We start from the raw sequence: 12,469 nt of genomic DNA, 5'->3' as shown, positions 1-12,469 counted from the left end.
GAGGCGGGAGCAGTCAACTGTCAACTCCACTTTTAAAGGACGAAGAAATAAAAATGGAAGATGATGAGGAATTTCAAATTGCTACTTTAAGATGGTTTCAGATTTCTCCCTATATGCCTTTGATTGAAATGATTCGCCTCAGATTTTGAGCTATCGATTTCAAACAGGATTCAATGGGTAGTGTTTTCTCATTGTCTCATGATTTCTTTCCTTTTTGATTTGATGTTTGAGTGATGGGTTTATTGATTTCGTTAGCTAATCAATTTTGGCGGTTTCTTGTTTTAATTTATAATGTGATGAGAATGAGAGCGTTAAAGCATGTAACGTGAGTTCAAGGAGGGGGAGGATCGAATTTCTTTTATACGAAGAAAGAAATTTGGATCTGAATTTGAATTTTACGGTTTTTGAAGAGTTGTTGGAGATGGATTTAATTTTCATTGTATGTTTGGATGCAGTCTAAGATAAATGGAAAGGAAAAAAAGGGAAGAAAATCGAAATATGAATATAAATATGAATTTTCTATTGAGATTACCTTTTAAATTAACAATGAATTGGTGTTTTTTGTGGAAGCTTTTAATCTATTGATTTACACATGCTATGAACATTTCGTTTCTCAGCGACGGGTGCGGAATGTTGTTCCACTCAACTTATTGATGGAGATGGCTCATTCAATGTTACTGGACTCGAACAGTTTATCAAGGAAGTAAGACTTTCCGAATGCGGCCTGTCATATGCAGTGGTTTCCTTATGGGACCACAGAGCAGCGGTATGCTATATCTTCATGATTTCCTGCTTTGTAATTATGCTTTTCGTTGTTCCTAAGGTGTCCATTCGCTCTAAGCTGCTTCATTTATCGGTTGTATTTTGAATTAGGATTGTGGAATACAAATTAGTTCATGATTAGTTGGAAGTTCAGTCACTTCATTGTTTTATATCCATCTTTGTTGTATCAATATTTTGATTCTGTTGCACACAGCACACACCATGAGTGATTTTAACCTTTTGGTGTTTTTATCAAGTTTTGGTAGACATGTAAGTTCTGCTTATGGCATTTAAAGTTCACTTTGTTTTCCATGATCTTTACAGGTAAAAGCACTCTGTTAAATAATTTGTTTTACACCAATTTCAGAGAAATGGATGCATTTAAAGGAAGGTAATTTACTTTTTTTTTTTGTAATTACAACACATTGCATTTGTTTCAATTGGCTCAAACAACTAATGGGATGCTGCTTTTAGGTCTCAAACCACGAAAGGTATTTGGATGGCAAATGCTCTGGTATAGAGCCTTGCACTCTAGTAATGGATTTGGAGGGTACTGATGGAAGGGAACGCGGGGAGGTACTGTTGCTAACTTGCATTCTATTATTAACTATAGGTCTAAAATTTGAAACTACACCGTTTTATTAACTGATAAATATTTTTCACTCTGCTGTTTGCCCTCCTTATTAGCTTAATATCTTTTTCCCTTGCTTTGATGGAAATTTTATAAAATGCGTCCTCCAATAATTCTGAGGAATTTTCAATGGGCTGGTGATACTAATAATATGTCGGTCGTAGGAATAGTTATAATATTGAATGAATTTTTTTCACTGCATAGTAAAATCAATTAAAGGTTGGTCAGTCATTATTTAATTTTTGTTAAGCTTTTAATTCTGAAGTTCATTCTTTTCTGTCATAAAAGTCAGCAAAAGGTGATTTATTCAATAGCATATTTTCAGGGGCATGGATTAGTAGATTGTATGTGAAATTGAAGAACTAATCACGATCACATATTGCCCGGTTTTTTTTAGTAAAAGAACCCTAAACAATTTTTAATGTCTTAAAAGAGGTCTCACTGCTCTATAACGTGAAATCATGAGTGATGGATCAAGCTGAGCCAAATCATTAGTTGGAATTCAGATTAAAAAAGAATGAGTGTATTTTCTGTGTCTATTTTGTTTGTTGAGTTATATTGATTTTCCTTTGTTTTATGAAAAATGGGGAGGAAGACAGATATTTTTGAACATATTATTTTTGTTTTTCCATACTCCAGGATGACACAGCATTTGAGAAACAAAGTGCACTTTTTGCACTGGCGGTTTCTGATATAGTACTCATAAACATGTAATGTAAGGTTAAGTCCATTGCCATCATAGTATGTGCAAGTGTTAAGTAATATACTTGAGCAACTTTCATTTAGGTGGTGTCATGATATTGGACGTGAGCAAGCTGCAAACAAAAACGAGGGTGGGTGCCTTTCTTCTATTGTGGACTATCTTGTGTTTGGAGAGCTATTTTATAATTCAAGTTACTTTATTAGTTATTTAACATTCTATGTTTGCAGACACCACTAGAAAATTTAGAACCTGTTCTGAGAGAAGATATCAGAAGGTAGTATAAGGTGCCTATGCAGCTATGCTTCCTTGCTTTCCTCATTGTATTCAGTTATGCTTTCTTCTGACCAGTGTTTCTTGAACTGCAGATATGGGACTCGGTTCCTAAGCCTGAAGACTAAGGAAACCCCATTAAAAGAATTTTTCAATGTATAATCATTGGGTCGTTATTTCATGCAGCGTACTTTAAATGTTTAACATCCCTTTATATCTTTCCGGCTGACTATTGCTTCTGATGATTAATATTTTTCAATATTGGCCAGGTTGAGGCTGTGGCAACTTAATAGTTATGAAGAAAAGGAAGAGCTATTTAAGGAGCAGGTACATAGTCTGTGGCTAAATCAAACCGTATGGACATTCAGCATAGCATGCAAATGAGACTTAACACTATTGGCTGTTTAGAACTTTGTTTAAGTGGAAATAAAAAGGTTTATATCTAGATTTGTGGGCGTCGCCTCATTGAAGCTTGATAATCTCTTTTTTTCCCCCATTTATGTTTTTGCATTTCTTTTTTCTCACTTGTCCTGGTTATCAGGTGCAGTTTATTTTTTCTCTGGAGATTTCTAAAATAAAGATCTCTATTTACGGTTTATATTTTTTTCTGTATGTTGGATATCGTCCACCTTAAAATTTTATTTATATCCACCTCATATATAAAAGTTTCAGTTGTATTTTTTTGACAAATTATAAATCTAATCCTATCTTATCTAGGGGAAAGGGGATTCTAGGGAAAGGAGCAGAGTGCTCCTAGTGATTCTAGAACCCGTGTCCTAAGGAAATATGGGAGAACAAAGATGAGCAGCTTGACCAACCAGCCAAATATGCTGCTCATGTGTTGTTAAACTATATGTGTCTACCCTCATAACTATTTCTAGATCCGCCACTGTTGGATGACAGTGCTGAAACTTTTGACTACTTGGCATGCAAACAGGCAGTTTACCTGATTCTATTATTACTATTGAAGGTTTCTAATTTGAGACAACGATTCTTCCACTCTATTGCACCGGGGGGGCTTGCTGGAGATAGGAGGGGAGTGGTACCTGCTTCAGGGTTCTCTTTAGTGCACAGCAGATCTGGCAAGTCATTAAGGAGAATAAGGACCTTGATCTTCCAGCCCATAAGGTAAGTTTTGGATATTATTTGATTGTAACTTCATAATCTTGTCTGTTATCCATGTTTCATTTGCCTGTAGGTCATGGTCGCCACAGTACGTGCGAAGAAATTGCTCATGAAAAGTACACTGCTTTCATTGAAAGTGAGGTACATGGACATTCAAATTTGTTTGTGAATCCTAAATGTTTGCATGTAGACACTCCCAGATCCATGTGCATGTGAGCTGACTATTTTTCTAGAAACTGAAACCAACCTATTACTTCATATAACAGAGCTGGCGTAAGTTAGAAGAAGATGTAAAGACTGGTCCAGTTTCTGGCTTTGGGAAGAAGCTGAATTCACTTCTCTACACTTCCCTATCAGAGTAAGATTAATGAGATCTCAAGAAAATTTCAGTGTCAAGTTACAAATAAGTTCGAATCTGTATAAGCAGTTTGAAGAACTGCGCTTACTTTTAAGGGATTTATCCTGTCAAAGTGACTGTACAGAACTCTGTCACTAAAGGATAAGTAGGAATGGCGTGATAGCTGATTGTCAATCTGTTGACTTGTAAGTCGTGATGGTGGTAATGGCATATTGCTTCAGTAAATTCGTGGATGAAAATAAGGCATAACTTGGCCAATAAGAGTTCCGATGATCAAATTTAAGATTCTTAACTTTTCTGTAGTTATTTATCTGTGTTTTACAACCATATCAGGGACATTAATTTATTTGTTCATTTGTTCTGAATTTAGATATATACAGAAGCCACTTTTTTTGATGAAGGTGTCAGATCATCAAAGAGAAAACACCTTGAAGAAAAACTGTTCCAAGTAATGGCACTCAACTCTGGTATTGTCAATTTTTTGTTGTCATTTAAATTCTATCATCTCATTTTCTTTTCTTCTTCTGATTTAGCTTGCCCAACCAGCCCACCAGACCGTACTAGGACATTTAAGGTCTGGAACTCTTGAAAAATTTAAGGAAGCATTTGAGAAGGCTTTGAATGGAGGAGAGAAGTTTGCTGTGGCTGCTCGTAACTGCACTGAATCTTACATGGCTCGGTTTGATGAAGGATATGAAGGTATGGCTGACTAAAAATGTTTCTCGTTTACTATAAGCTGACATTATAAAGAAAGTTATAGACCACTAGTTCATTATGGAGTTTGAAGTTGTTTTCAGATGCTGTTGTTGAACTAGCAAACTGGGATTCCTCTAAATTTAGGGAAAAGTTACGTCGCGATATCGAGGCACATGTGGCTTCTGCCCAAGCGGCTAAACTTTCAGAGCTTACTTCAGCATATCAGGTACAGAAACTAGTCATGGGTGCTTTTGAAGACCCAGAGTTTTCTTGTTTAATTCTTTTGAAGACCATGATTATTGCTCTTGGTGCTTTTTTTTTTATTCTCATATACTATGAAAAATAAATAATAAATTACTTTGGATGATTTCTGTGGTTTATAGTTGTGAAATTCCATCACGTTTGAAGAATTACACATGGTGACATTCAACCGCACATTTTTATGAATGGTTAAATCATCACTTGGAATCATCGGGATAATTATGGTTCTTTTGCAGGCAAAGCTGAATGATTCCTTGGCAGGACCCATTGAATCACTTTTTGATGGAGCTAATAACGAGACCTGGCTCTCAATAAGGAGCCTTCTTCAGTGTGAAACTGAATCCGCTGTCAGTGGAATGTCAAAGGCTCTCTCTGGTTTTGAATTGGATGAACATGCTAAAGGCAAGATGCTAACGAGTCTACAGACTTATGCCAGAGGAGTGGTTGAAACAAATCTAAAGAAGAAGCTGGAAGGGTAGTGATCCGTATGAAGGATAGGTAATTAACACATTTCAATGTTTGAGCCAAGGTAGTTGGTTTGCTAGACATTGTACATTACCAGAATTGACTGAAAAAAAAGAGTGCAGGTTTACAACATTGTTCAGTCATGATTCTGATTCAATGCCTCGGATTTGGACTGGGAACGAAGATATTCGGGCAATAACTATAACAGCTCGTACTGAAGTATGTTTATCTAGTATCAGTTATTGGATTTTCAGAATTATGCTACATTCTGCTCCATGCTAAACTTATTTGTTTTCTGTTACCAGTGCTTGAAACTGCTCGCTGTTATGGCTGCAATTCGTTTGGAAGATGGCGTTGACAATATCGAGAAAATACTATTTTCTGCCTTGTTGGATACCAACAGTAGTGCTGCGACCACAATGGTTGATCCTCTGGCCACAAGCACTTGGGAGAAGGTGAAGTCTTGTTCTTGCCGAGGACCTTCATGAGATACAGTTTAACTGTAAAAACTGTTCAATCATTGCATACCATTCATTGATACATATTTGCCTCACATTGGCTGAATATGAAAACCCACAATGGTACATATACCATAAATAACAAATTTGTAGCATTCACCTACTAAATGTATAATGCTAAAGCTACGGTAGGGCATTTACATTTTGTCTTTCTCTCTAATGTTTTATCGTCATTATTTAAACAATCTGTCTTTCTCTCAATGTGTTAATCGGAACTGGTACAGGTCCCTCCGTCAAGGACATTGATCACACCTGTCCAGTGCAAGGCTTTCTGGCGGCAATTCACAACTGAGACAGAGTACACTGTTACTCAGGCCATTTCTGCTCAGGCATGAATTTTAAAATTATAATTATGTTGAAGATTTTGTTCCCACCCTTCCCATTGCACCTGTTTCCTGTCACCCGAGTTTACTGATGCCTGGTTAGTTTTCTTATACTTTCAGGAAGCCAACAAACGTAGCAACAACTGGTTGCCACCTCCATGGGCAATTGTTGCCTTGCTGGTTTGGGATTTAATGAATTTATGACTGTTCTGAGGTGTGTGTTGCACTCATAGCTTTGAACTAATTTTGTTCTCTATCTGTTAATATCATTACCCTCGTCTGCTCACTCGTGCTTACTTGTCAATATCCTTCATTGCAGAAATCCTTTCTATCTGGCTGTTATCTTTGTGAGTTACTTGGTTGTGAAGGCTCTATGGGTGCAGCTCGACGTTTCGGGTCAATTCCGTTATGGAGTTGTGAGTTCTGAACTAATATCCATTTATCCCTTATTTATTTATGAGCATGCTAAAATCATTTGGTAGGCCAACGACTCCTATGGCATGATGCGCCGAAACAGTTTACTTCAAAAACACGTAAACTAGAATTATAAAAGCCTGTTGCTGAGAGGATTTGCTTCAGTTAAAGCACAGTTGTCGCATTAAAGATTCCATTGGTCTCAATTTCACAGATCGTAAATGTTACAGTATAAGTGATGCATTGGAGTATTGGAATGGAAAAGTATTCGTCTGACTGCATTTACAGTTTCCATTGTGATTAAATGACTAATTGAGAACCTTTTCTCTCTGTGTTTGCAGCTCCGGGTCTTATTTCATTATCCACCAGGTTGATTCCCACCGTGATGGACCTCATCGGAAAGTTATCTGAGCAAGGTCAGATGCCACCCACCCAACTAACAACCCTCAAAGAATGCCGGCTGCAGCAGCATCCAAAAAGTATGAAAACAGAAGCGTCGTGTCATCAACTGCTTCATCCGACCCCAACAAAGAAGAATGATTTGTTAGACTAGAAATACATTGTCCGTCTACCAAGATGCCAGCTTTTAGCTCGCTTACGTCGGGTTGTTGTTGGATACTACGATCTAATATATATATATGCACTAGTGTTTCATTCAAGGGGCCTTTCTTGCACCAGAGCCCCCATTAAATAGGTATTGTTTTGGTCCTCTTAAGTCTAAGGTTTTATTTCTTGTTGACCAAGTTAAAAGACTTTATATATTTTTACCTATGTTATTTAACCTAATTTTGTTCTTTATAATTCATTTTCAATTGTATGAATCTGCAACTAGATTTTGTATTATATTGTTCTACTAATATAAAAAAATAGTATAAAAATCATAAAACAATGTAATAAATTGGCTAAATTCTATTATAAGACATCAAAAGTCTTGAAGATATCAAAATGTGAGAAGAATTTTATGATAAATCAAAATGTTTAGTAAAAAAAATATGAACCAGATTGCTCTTCGGTTTAATAAAGCTACACAGTTGCCTCATTATTGATTCTGAAATCATTTCTATATTATTATATTCAAATCTGAGCACCTCACCACTCACTTCTTTGTACTAGCGTATCTGGAAATAATTTTAAGGGTGGTCAGACTGTATTAATAACATAAAATTTTTATATAAAATAAATAAATAAATAATTAAAATACAGATTTTAGGATGGATATATGTTCATCCTAGGCAAAGGGTGGATCCGTCAATAGGTCCCCACATAAGGATGGACCGAGAGATATTGGATCGCACCCCCTAAAAATTTAAATTCCCTTATATTTTAGATTTTTTTTATTTTCTATTAACTATATAATTTTGTATTTATAAAATTTTATACTCTGTATCCCTACAAATTTTAATATAATTTCTTAATTTCGTACCTAAACTAAATTTCTGTGTCCGTCCACTTTCACTTATCTTCTTGAATCTTGACACCCGAAAACATCATTGTTCCCTTCATCGTCTATGCATCTCACATCTATCAATACAACAGACCTACTATCCTACTGATTTTGTTGTTTGCTTCCTTTTTCTCAAACCTGAGTCACCACTGTCAATCATCCTTAACCCGTATATTTGAAACCCATTCGAGTAACTTCTTCAAACACATACTTGTTTTCATCCGAAGACGAAAGTGTTGGAAACATTAGTGAACACATAATTTTTATAACTCAAACTATTATTAATTTAAGCAAAATACGATACAACGACGTTACATTGATATTAGTTTCGACTATTTTACAAACACCACAATAGCCAAACTTTGCTAACCTCGACTCTTTTTCTCTAATATAGTTTTGCTAAGCTATTTCTCAATCTCTCGAATTTATTCTCTCTCTCTTATTCTTTTTCCTTTCACTCATTCATTAGTATTACATACATGAATTTTGAAGCAACTTACACACAAATATATATATATATATAGGTGTATAAACCGCCTATTCGCTACCACTAATTTGCTGCTTTCAACTTGTTACCATTCTTCCTTGCCGTGGTGGATGACTTCCTTATCCCTTAATTAAATGCTGCCAAGTTAATTGTCACGTGTTGCAACATGTTTCAAGCTATGCCGACTCATTTAGATAGCTATTGCCGCAATTCATTTCCCATGTGCTTGTTTCTACAAGGTTGTAACCTTGTCAAAGAATCAAGTTTGATTCCAACAGAATGGACGCTGATAGAAAAAAGGGTACGATATAGGAGGAGAAAGGTAGGTGATGAGCTAAATCGAATGTTGGATTGATGAAAGGATTCGTAGATAAAATGGATACATAAGATATGAAAGACATGGGCCATGTGTGAAGATGCATGCATGATGCAGTGAGAGACATGACATTGTTCATCACAGCACAAGTATGAATCATAGATATATGATACAAGCAGACATGCAACTAAAAAAATTACCAAAAGTAGAAGGCGGATATTCAGAACTTCATAAAGTATTAGTATCTATTATTCCTTCTTTTTATAGACCATAAAGGACGGTCCCTCTATTTTGTTTATTAAGAATGTAGAAGTCGTCCTCTATGGTTTGGCAAATTGAGGAGTAATGCTTCTCTTGTTTGTTTTGAAGTAATATTAAATAAATTTCTGAAAAAGCCTATGAATTTTCTTAAAATAATAAAGCCCTTAAAATCCTCACATTAATATTCAATATTTTTCTCCACATGTTTTGACGGGTTTTTAACGGCGGTTAACGTCCGAGAACCTAAAATCGTAACATAGAAAATTTTAGGTACATATTTTTAACGAAAAATTCTTTAGACACTAAAACATTTTTCAAGTAGTTTGAGCACTTATTTTTGTATTAAGCCTACCAAAAATTGAATTTTACTTTTTATGATAAAAGTAACCGATTATAAAAATTTAAAAAACACTTGAATTTTAATTTTATTAGTATGATAGCTATCATAAGATCTATAATTGTACCGTTAAACAAGAGAAGAATGTTGTGTTTTTTTTATTAGTATGGGGTAAGTACAAGACAATAGATAACTCTCAACCATTTGATATTGAAAGTTCACACTCCTAATATTTATGGTGTTCGAACTCAGGATCTCAAATCAATAATAACAATTCATTTATCGCTAAGGTCGCTCAGTTAGTGCAACAACAAATTAAAATTGTTGCAATTTTTTTTAATGGAAATGAACCTAAAGAACACGTTTAGGCAGGATTACTATAGCGGATGTAAGGCGGACCTTCAACATCATGAATTAAAACCGGATGAATATCAGAGGGACATTCTTCAAATATCTTGATAGCATCACCGGAGCCGTCGTCAAACTGTCGAAACGATTTTTTCTTGACGGGTGAAAAAAGGTGAGATTTTGAAAACCACATTAATTCTTAATTGTCTCTTTTCATTTTAAAAACATATGCGATTTAAAAGACCTCTCGTTTCGAAAAATTTGAATTTCCTTTACGATCGACAAATAAGGTTCGAAGAGTCGCCACCAATCTTTGATTAGGGTGTGATTGGACACCCAAAAATGCGTTGTCATTTTAAATAAAAATTTATTTTAATTAAAACAACAAATTGAGGTCTGCGTTACCAAAATCCGAGTTCGGGAGTCGGTTACGTGTAGGGAAGGATTAGCACCCCCACAACGCCCTAAATCGGTACCTAGTCGATTAATTAACGTCTTTGCAATGAACTTTATAAATTCGAGTTTATTTTGATTCTTGATCCCATAAAGTAAAAATGTAAATTTAAAACATTCAAAAACACTCAAACAAATTAAATTAAAATTACCAAGTCATTTTAGAAAGATAAAGAATGTTCGATTATTTACAAATATCGAGACCAGATCTTAAAGATATAACAACCCTTTCTCGATATATTTAAATAAACGAACATTTCTTTTTCTCTCGTTCCCAAATTTTAGGTGACGAATCAATTTTTTTGGTTTCACTTTCGGGATACACTTTTAATTTAAAATCATTAGAAGCGGACTTCAAATCAGTTATGACAGCCCTCTTGAAACAATTTTAAATTAAAAGTATATTACCCTTAATCCAATTATGAATATGTCGAGTTATGCAAGTGAAGCTATCATGCAAATTGTGCAGAAAAAAATGTTATGTCAAAATTAATTAAACAAAATTAAAAATATCATACATCATGACATACAAAAAATCATATACACATATTTTAATTAAAAAATCATAAACCATGCATATTAACATATTATGTATACATGTGACCTAAATATAAGAACAAAATCATAACATGTTAAACCATAAATTAAAATATATATGTACATATTAAAAAGTGACTAAATTTAAATAAATGTAAAATTCAGCTTGCAAATCAAAAATAAACCAAGGACCTAAATATAATCACATCAATAATAAAGGGTCTACACGTGAATAACTGAAAATTATAACTAAAACTAAAACTGAAAAATAGCGAAATTAGGACAAACACAAAATGTTAAATTCTAAAGCAGTCCTAAAAGTGACTAAAGTGTAAAACAAGCTAAAAATTTGGGGACTGGAAACCTGATTTTACCAAGAAACTTAGTGACTAAAAAAATAATTAACCCAAATAACATTATAAAAAACCTAACTAAACCTAGACAACCCTTTAATTTACCTTGGCCGTATAACCTTTCTCCTCTCACATCACGCAGCCATGAATCTCCATGGTTGCCTCCCAACGCCACTGCCTCACTTATTTGATGATGGCCATCGATCAGACCAAATAGAAACAACTCCCCTTGTAATTTATATTCTTCCTCAATTCTCATCTCTCGATCAAAACTCTCTCCCTCTCATGGAGTCACTCATCTCACACAAGACCGAAGCTCCATTAATCCGACGAAAACCCAACCCAACAAGGTAAGGAACTAACCCTTTTATTTCTGTTTTTTACATATTTAAAACCCAATAGATGAGAACTAACCTAAATAAGTAATGGACAAAGATTCAAGTAAATCACAGAAATTTCGCCCAACTACAGCAACAGTACGAATAACCTTAATACCGACAGCGTTCTAACAAAACAAGGTAAATCCCTCTTATATTTATTTTGAAAATAGAAAGAGCATGTTGTGAAATAGATGAAAAAGAGGGTAAAGAATAACCTTCTTGATTGGTCTTTTTCTGATTACCAAAAACAAATAGAAAGCTTTCCTTGCTTTGTTTACAATTTCTCAGTTATGTCCTGTAAAGCACGAATGGAGACCTCTTTTCTGCTTCTGTTTTCTCAGTTCAATGTTGATATCTCTCGGCTCTCTCCTTTTTTCGTCTCCCTTTTTTGGTTTTTTCGTTGGTTTTTTAATGGTCTCTGTTTTCTCTTGTTCTGGTTGCCTCCCTCTCCCTGGTGTGAAAGGTCTCTCTTCTTTTCTTTTTCTTTTTTTTCTTTTCCTCCCCCTATTTCTGGTGGTTAATCTTTTTTCCTTTTACAAGTTGATGAGTGCTTCCCACGTTCTCCAACTGATCATCCCCCCCTTTTGCTATGATGAGTGGTTAATGCCTCAAACAACCGACCCTCACCTCCACTTTGCTTTTTAACTCCCAATAACCATTTTTTTTAGTTTTTTCTGGTTTCTTAACTACCCAGACAAATTAAGCATCTACAGCTGCCCCTCTTTGTTCATTGTCGTGTAACGAGAATAGAGCAAAGATCAAAAGATGATCGAATTTGTCTGGTCATGAGAACTTCAAAAAATAAACCACTCACTGTTACGTCAGGATAAATAAGACTTGAAAAAATCTTCAAATGACGAGCCTGCTCCCTATTCCTTCAGGAAGTATAAGACTCGAACAATCTTCATAAAACGTGTCTGCTCTCTATTCATTCAGAGAGTATAAGACTTGAACAATCTTTAATAAAACGGGTCCGCTCTCTCTTCCTTCAGAGAGTATAGAACTCGAAAAATCTTCAATAAACAGG

The 12,469-nt window shown here is 35.0% G+C and overlaps 1 pseudogene; it reads left to right on the top strand.

The window, feature by feature from the left end:
- The first annotated feature begins 43 nt into the window (after window positions 1-43).
- Window positions 44-6,124, top strand: LOC120117902 (annotated as a pseudogene).
- Window positions 6,125-12,469: the final 6,345 nt, after the last annotated feature.

Source organism: Hibiscus syriacus, unplaced genomic scaffold (genome assembly GCF_006381635.1).
Source record: "Hibiscus syriacus cultivar Baekdansim isolate YM2019G1 unplaced genomic scaffold, ASM638163v2 tig00110324_pilon, whole genome shotgun sequence".
Lineage (NCBI taxonomy): Eukaryota > Viridiplantae > Streptophyta > Magnoliopsida > Malvales > Malvaceae > Hibiscus > Hibiscus syriacus.
This window is presented reverse-complemented; position numbering and strand designations above follow the sequence as displayed.